An 8971-nucleotide genomic window follows, 5' to 3' on the forward strand; every position below is an offset into this window, starting at 1 on the left:
TGTTCAGTTTGATGGTTTGTAGGACGAGGAACCCAACGCTCATTTGGTGAATTTCTTAGAGTTTTGTGACACTTTTAAAATCAATGGCGTTTCTAACGATGTCATTCACCTTCGGTTGTTTCCCTTTTCGTTGAGGAACAAAGCTAAATAGTGGTTGAACTCGTTACCGAAGGGTCAATCACTACTTGGGAACAAATGACCAAAAAAATTTTACTTAAATATTTTCTGCTGGCTAAAATGGCCCAATTAAGGAATGATATCTCTTCTTTTGTGCAAATAGATCTAGAAACACTCTATGATGCATGGGAGAGATACTATGACCTCTTGAGAAGGTGCCCTTACCATGGGCTGCCCTTATGGTTGCAGGTTCAAACACTTCACAATGGCCTGAATCCTTTGACTAGACAGATGATTGATGCAGCTGCTAGTGGGGCTATCAATAATAAGACACTTGAGAGGCTTATGAATTTATAGAGGAGATGTCACTGAATAACTATCAGTGGCAAGTCATGAGAACAAAGCTGACAAAAGCAGCCGGTGTTTTCAACAACGAAAAGGTTACTATGCTATTTAACCAGGTAGAACTCTTAAATAAAAAGATTGACGGTTTGTGTGGTTCTACTCAGGTACATCCAGTGATGAGGTGCTATTCAAATGGAGGATGAGCATACACAGAATATCAACCTTTTAACCCTAGCATTGAGGAGGAACAAGTTCAATATATGGGTAACAATAACTCTAGACCTCAAAATAACCCATATAGTAACACTTATAATGCAGGTTGGAGAAACCACCCAAATTTCTCATAGGGAGGTCAAGGGAATCAAAGGCCACAACATCCTCCAGGTTTTCAACAACCACCTTACCAACAGGAAAAAAGGCCGAACATTGAGGAGATGCTAACAAAGTTTATCTCGGTGTCAGAAACTCATTTTCAGAATGCCGAAACAACACTTAAGAATCAACAAGTGTCGATCCAAGGGCTCGAAACTCAGATAGGCCAACTCGCCAAATTGATTTTTGAACGACCACAACGTAGCTTGCTGAGTAACACTGAATCTAACCCAAGGGAACAGCTCAATGCAATTACCATTCAAGATGAGGAAGGGTTAGTTGGACCTGAACCAGAACCAAGGCAATGAATGGTGGTAAGTAAAGGTAAAGGTAAGGTAGTCCACAGTAAGCAACAACCAGTAAGTAAAGAGTACAAACCACGGGTGTCATACCCTAATGTGACAAGGAAAGACCACACAGATGAACAATTCGATAAATTCCTTAAACTATTAAAAAAATTACATATTAACTTACCATTTATTGAAGCTCTTTCGCAGATGCCAAACGTAGTCAAATTCTTAAAGGAGTTTTTAACAAATAAGCGGAAGTTGGATGAGGCATCGCATGTGGAGTTAAATGCAGTTTTCTCAGACATACTACAGAATAAGCTAGCCAACAAATTAAAAGGTCTAGGGATTTTTACGATTCCTTGTTTAATTGGTAGCTAAGATGTTAATAATGCTTTGGCTGATTTAGGGGCTAGTATCAATGTTATGCCTTATAAAATGTTTAAACAACTAGGTCTTGGGAAACCCAAACAAACTAGGATGAGCATTTAGTTAGCAGACAAAACAATCAAATTTCCTAGGGGTATTATTGAAGATGTACTCGTTAAAATTGACAAATTCATATTCCCAGTTGATTTTGTTGTTCTAGACATAGAAAAGGTTAGTGACATGCCTTTAATTTTAGGAAGACCCTTTTTTTAGCAACTGCTAGAACTATAATTGATGTTGGTACAAGTGAACTCACACTTCGTGTGGGTGAGGAAACAATCATTCTTCAAGCTCGAAATTCTACTAATTTTGATCATGTGGTGTAACCTTCCTTGTAGGAAATACGTTCGAAAATCATACATGAGCCTTGTTCAAATAACAACAAAGAACCCATCTATGAAGGACGAAGGCTACAAGTCGAGGAACTAGATGAATGGTGGATACAGAAACTGATAGCACACGATAGACCAAAACCACGCCATATCGAGCTTAATATTTCACCAAATCAACTTAAGGTTGGAGACAAAGTACTATTATATACAGCAGACCCTCAGATTGCCACCTCTGAACCTAATAGAGAAATCCCTCTTACGGTACTTAGCATTTTCCATACGGCACGGTCGAGGTAATTCATCCCAAATTTGGTACGTTCAAGGAAAATAGTACTCGTCTAAAACCTTATTTTGATAAAATTGATAGCAAGGATGAGGAGTGTAAACTCCTCGCACCACCATGACCATGCAACAGAGAAGTAAGTCGAGCTTAGACTATAAATAAGCGCTTCTTGGGAGGCAACCCGAGCACTAACGGTGTTAACTTCTTTAAATTTTAGTTTTTAACATTTAACTCACTAACTGAGTCACTGAACACAGGTTTTCTAGAACAACATGGCCAGGCCCACGGGCGTGCCTTAGGCCGTGCCTATACCATGGAAGGCAACACGGCCGTGCGATATGATCGTGTGAAAGCAGAGCAAAATTTTTCCCAAAACACGGGATTCAATACATTGCCACGGTCGTGCGACATGGCCATGGGCAATCCTGCCAAATCAACACGGGCGTAGGCACATAAACACGGGCGTGGGAGAAGTGAACGAATTAACACGGGTGTGCAACACGCCCGTGCCCACCACTCGTGGTTGAAACTGGCAAAATGACACGGCCATGTGCACCAACACACCCCGAGGAACACGGGCGTCCGTGTTTTACTATTATTTTTATTTTGGTTTCTATTTTTGTTCCATTGTCTCTTATTTACTTTTGAAGACCCCCGTCTTATATTCTACCTACCTTTATGGTTATCATTGTATTATTCCCTTAATTCTTCTTCACAGGGGTGTCTTCACATTTATCCTTCAGAATCATGCCTTCCTTTTAGCTTGTTCTTTAATTCTCGCTCTCGCTAATCCAAGGATATCGTCCACAATTTCAGGGCAGTTTCAATTCTCTCTCTCTCTCTTTATATTATCTTTATATTACTATTATACATCTTTGTACATTGAGGACAATGTACATCTTAAATGTGGGGGGTCATTTATATCATTATCAGAAAAATCCCTGAATTTTGTCTTGTTCTCATGTGATCTTCTCATATCATTATTAGAATGAATTTTGATTAATTTATGATTTTTATTGATATGTCTTGAATTAAAACATAGGCATTTAAGCATTAATTGTTAGACTTTAAGGAATTAGAGAATCAAGCATGATAAGTTGATTTTTTGAGAATTAAAAATTTTTAGGTTGTTTCCCCAAGTTTAGGTATTATCTTGAGTTGAAATTCACAAGTTTAACATCAAAAAGCCATAATTTTTGTGAGATCTTGAGCCTTTAGAGCATCTATTATTTCCTTCATGCTCACTTTTATTATTGCTATGAGTGCGTCAATATCAAATCGTTATTCTAAAACTTGCTTGATTATGCATGTCAAGACCACACCAATGATTTGATATGTCAAAATGATAAAGGCACTTAAGTTTAACCCACTTACTCCATAAAAGCCTACCCTCATAATTAACCCTTAGTGAACCCCCTTGAGCCTAACAAGCCATTAATTGATTTACCCTCAAAATTAACCCAAAACCCATTATTGTTGAAATCCCCTAAATTAATTTGATCCATATTTTTGTCGAAATTTGATTTGAATAAATTGCTTAGCTATGTTTTATTTTTGATAACTAGCCTATGTTACTTGACTTGTTCTTAAAAAAAAAACATACATACATATTAGTAGTAATTCCTTATTTTTGAGCTTAAGTATTTAAATTCCTTATCCCATGAAGAAAAGCTCAATTCTAGGAGTTTCTAATTAGAAATGTAATTTATCAAGTTGTAGTATTTTTCTAGTTAGGTAATTTTTCAATTCAATCTCGATTCTAACCTTATTTTTCAGCTTGTAACCACACCCCCTAACCAAAGCCACGTTACAATCCTCTAAAAACCTTTTGATTGATGTAGTTGGAGATTTGATTTTCACGCAAACCTATGGTAATAACTTTACATATTGACTGTTGAGTGCTAAATTTCTTGTCCTTAAACACCTCGAGTGATTTGAGTGAATCTTTAGTGAGGATGTGAAACTCTTTGATGTTTTGAATCAAAAGTGATTACTTAGATGAGGGGAGACACTTATGTTTTCGTGATAAAATTCTCAACTTGGAATGTTTGCAACTTTGATGTTCTTCGAGTTGAATTTTCAATGTATGATTACTTATGGATTATTTTGAGATACTATTAATGAGAATTATAAGTTGAGAAGAATTTATTTTGATTGTGAGTTAAGGATTTTGTAACACCCCTTACCCGTAGCCGAGGCCGGGATAAGGTACGAGGCGTTACCGGACAAACATACAAACATTAAACTAAAATACTGGCCATAAAATTTAATTCATATTTCAAAACGTTCATTCACTTACACATAGTCCCTTATTTGAGTCTACGAAGCCCAAAACATACTTTAGAAAGGGTTCGACACTAAACCGAGAACTTATGAAAATCTTGGAAATTTCATGCTTTAAGGCTCCACACGCTCGTGTCCCAAAGTCATGTTCCATACACGGCTGAGACACATGGTCGTGTTTACACACATGTGGAATATACCTAGGCTATTTTCCAAGCTTTGGTCAACCTTAATCTCTTACACACTTATACATTTATACCAAGATTATCATCTTACCAAATATCTTCACTTAATCATCAAGCATTCATATTTAAAGCTAGATCATATCTTTATAAAATACCACAATTCAGATGCACGAATAACATGTTTGCTCGAAACATTTCAATTCAACTCCATACCCAACAAGCATTACATTGAGACTAGTCATATATATATATATATATATATATATATACATGTCATGATACATATCATTCTTTTTCTGTTTTCTTATAAACACAAATCATTTATTTCATTATATCAATATTTCATATACCATAGTTTCCATGTATTCCACATATATTTATTTTCCTCCTCCTCCTCTCCATTCCACATCCTTAATGTATATAGCATTCTTGTAAGTACGATTTCACAATTTACTAATAAATGCTCACAACAAACTGTCCACACGAGTCATAGTCACTTACATATTTATAATTCGAGCTACAGAGCTCCAAATTAAGATCCGTAAATTTCCCCTGAAACTAGACTCAATATCTTTCCACCATAAAATTTTCATAATTTTTGGTTCAGCCAATTAGTAAAGTTTATTCATTAAAATTTCCCCTGTTTCACTTTCTGACAGTTCTAACCTCTCTTCACTAAAAATTAATTATCTCATAGTACAGAACTCGGATAATGTTCTTGTTGATTTATCTTGAAAATAAACTCATTAGGGATTTTAAAAATACAAGTTTAAGCCTCTAATTATTTTTATCCAAATTTTTGTGATTTTCCAAAGTCAGAATAGGGGATCACGTAATCATTCTAAACCAGTCTCACAAAAACATAAATATCTCAAAATATAGAACTCCTTTTCTCTGTTTCTTTTATATCAAAATAGACGCGTTAAGCTTTAATATGATATCTCATTCAGTCTCTGATTCAATTTCTACTATTTTTGGTGATTTTTCAAAATCACGCCACTGCTACTGTCTAAAACAGTTTTATTGCTAATTCTTTGCTAATTCACTCTTTCACACTTTCTTTGTATTAACCTCATTTTAACATACATATCACAAATCATTTTCACCATAGTTCATACATAACAAGTATAGGCCCATGATCACAAGGTCACCATGAAATCATCCTCATGTATAACTTACTTGTTTATAACCTTACCACATCCTGGTCACTTAATGAACACATCATTCACATAACCAAGTTTCTGCACTTATTCATCACAAAACTCACAAAACAATACATAGAGAGTCTCCCGTTGAACACTTCGGATCAATCATCGATACTTGGTGGTTTCAGTACATAGCTCCACCCATCATATAGTTCGGCTCTCTTGTACACATGGTGAACACTTAGTACCACCCATGTGACCTAGCCAGTTTATCTCGTAGCTCTCTTGTCTACATGGTGTCATTCACTTGGAACCACGCATGCGACCTAGCTACATATATCCCGTAGCTCTCTTGTCCACATGGTGTACACATAGTATCACCCATGCAACCTAGCTACATCATAATGTCTTGTAGCTCTCTTGTACACATGATGTATACTCAGCACCATACATGTGACCTAGCTACATACTATCTGTATCATCCAATCTTTCCGAAGGTTCAACCGGGATTTCTCTCTCTTTTCCAACAATTTCACTAATCAAGTAATTATCAACAAACATATTTCCAACATTATTATAAAATATCATAATACAAGTAAAATTGATGTATTACTTACATATAAACTTACATCTCATTTAGTATCAAGGCAATAACATTAAATTACACATTGCCTTATTAAAAATCATATGAACTTACAATTTCTCATAATATCCATAATCATAGAAATCACATTTATGTATGATAATTCAATGCACTTCATGTACTATAGACATATTTTAAATCAATTCATAAACTGGGCACCATAAACATTTAATTTAACATAATTCAATTAATTCACTAAATTTAACTTTCAAATATAAATTACAGCATTATTGTCAGATTATTATCACACCAACTTACATACTTTCAACACCTCGACAATCATAGTAAATATATCAATTTTACATTGAAACATGCATAAATTAATGCTTATTATACATATGAACTTACCTCGATACTAAAACGACCATTTTACCAACTTTCCCAATTTTCAATTTTTCTCTCATTCTAGGTTCAAATCTCATTTTTCGAGATCTAAAACATCATATTTTACTTATTTAATTAATGTACTATTCAAAACAATCCTTAACTCAAACTTTGGAAAAACTACAATTTTGCCCCTAGGCTCGGGAATTAAACTTCATCCCTTATTCTTATGTTTTATGACATGCTGATGACTTTTCCCTTCTATGGAAACATCAAATTCTCACTCTAACATATACTTATGACTATTAGGTATTTTTACCGATTAAGCCCTTTTACTCGTTTTCACTCAAAACCGAGTAGAAAAAGTTGTCTAACATAATTTAAAATCTCATATTCTATAATAAAACAACAAAATAAACACATTTCACCTATTGGTATTTTTCCAAATATGAACCCTAGCTTAAATTATTGCTAGAATAAGCTTAATCAAATTACCGGGATTCCAAAAACGTAAAAAACTTGAAAAACGGGGTTAGAACGGACTAACTATTGAGCTTGGAAAGCTTGAAAACCCTAGCCATGGCTTCCCCCATGCTAATTTCGGCCTCCATGAAAAAGATGAGTCAATTTTGGCTTTATTTTTCCTTTTTATTTCTTTTAATTACCAAATGACCAAAATGCCCTTCCTTACTAAACTTTCAAAAATTCCATCCATGTCCAATTTTTGTCCATCACTTAGAAATTGGTCAAATTTCTATTTAAGACCTCCTAATTAATATTTCAAAGCAATTTCATACTAGAAACTTCTAGAATGCAGGTTTTGCAACTTATTCAATTTAGTCCCTAACTTCAAATTGAGCACTTTATGCATAGAATTTCTGCACGAAATTTTCACACAATCATACAATCATATCATAGACCTAAAAATAATCATAAATTAATTATTTCTATCTCGGATTTTGTGGTCCCAAAGCCTCTGTTCCAACTAGACCCAATTTTGGGTTATTACAGATTTTGCTTGAGGACAAGCAAACACTTAAGTGTGGGGTATTTGATAAACTGTAATTTATACATATTTTTACCTCATGCTTAGCATATTTTTGGATTAAATATCCATATATTTTTTTAATTCGATGCCCCTAATCCTTTAATTTCATGTTTTATACTTAGGTGAGGATAGAAGAGTAAAAAGAGCGAGAAATGAGCCGAAAACAGAGAAAATGGACCAACATGTGAAATCAACACGGCCTGGACTTCTGTACGAGACCACACGCCCGTGTCCTTTTAGTAGAATTGAGCACGACTTACACGGGTAGACCACACGTCCGTGTCTATTTAACAGACTCGAACACGGTTTGAAGCAATCGCGCACGAGCGTGTCACACGGGCATGTCCCTATCGAGTCCAAGTCTAGTCCTATTTGGAAAAGGCCACTTTTAAGGGTTTAGAAGCATTCTAAAGCCTATAAACACCCCAGGAGGTACCAAAAATGGACACACGGAGTAAAAGGCAAGGAATTACTTGAAGAAAGTTGATTGATCCATCTCAGAAGCCGGATTCACCTTCAAGACTGAAGATCTCCCTTCAATTCCTTTCAAGAGTTCTTGGGTTTTCTTTATGTTTTGTTATCATTATTCTTTTGAGATGTTTTCTTTCATAAATATGAACTAAACCCCTAAATACCTAAGGGGAATGAAACCTAAGATGGATCTTGTTATTATTATCTGAATTGTATGATAAATATTTGACTTGTTCTTAGTTATGAGTTCTTAATTCCTGCTTTAATATTTTAGGATATTGATTCAAGTATTGATGTGCTTATTCAGAGGAGCAAAAGTCCCTGTCTAAGAGTAGACCTAGCATAATTGAGCAGAGTTGATTGCATGCCTAGAGATAGGGTGACAAGATTTTGTCGGATTAGGGTGAAACCTAATAAGGGAATTCATAGATCGAGTTAATGCAACACTAGGGAGTTAATTAGAAAGAGCTTTCAATTAATCAACCTAGGGTTAAACGTTGTTAGTCTCGAGAGAGATAATAATATAAATTAGGGATTTCTACGGATCAAGTCAAGTGAATAAATCGTCTGATTTAGAGTCAATAACAAGTGAAGTCTAGGTGGATTTTTCCCTTAGGTATTGTCCAAATCATTCAATTTTCCCAAAATTTATTTCCCCAATTTACTTTCTGTGCTTTCTTAGTTTAGTAATTAGTTTAGATAAAACA

At 35.0% G+C, this 8971-nt stretch overlaps 1 non-coding gene across 1 annotated transcript; it reads right to left on the bottom strand.

Moving 5' to 3' along the window:
* Nucleotides 1-244: 244 nt before the first annotated feature.
* LOC128290804 (small nucleolar RNA R71) lies at nt 245-350 on the bottom strand. The gene has a single exon (XR_008280590.1). It is a non-coding gene; the product is annotated as a small nucleolar RNA R71 (small nucleolar RNA).
* Between the last annotated feature and the right edge of the window lie 8621 nt (nt 351-8971).

The sequence above is a fragment of the Gossypium arboreum genome, chromosome 3 (assembly GCF_025698485.1).
Source record: "Gossypium arboreum isolate Shixiya-1 chromosome 3, ASM2569848v2, whole genome shotgun sequence".
Taxonomy (NCBI): Eukaryota; Viridiplantae; Streptophyta; class Magnoliopsida; order Malvales; family Malvaceae; genus Gossypium; species Gossypium arboreum.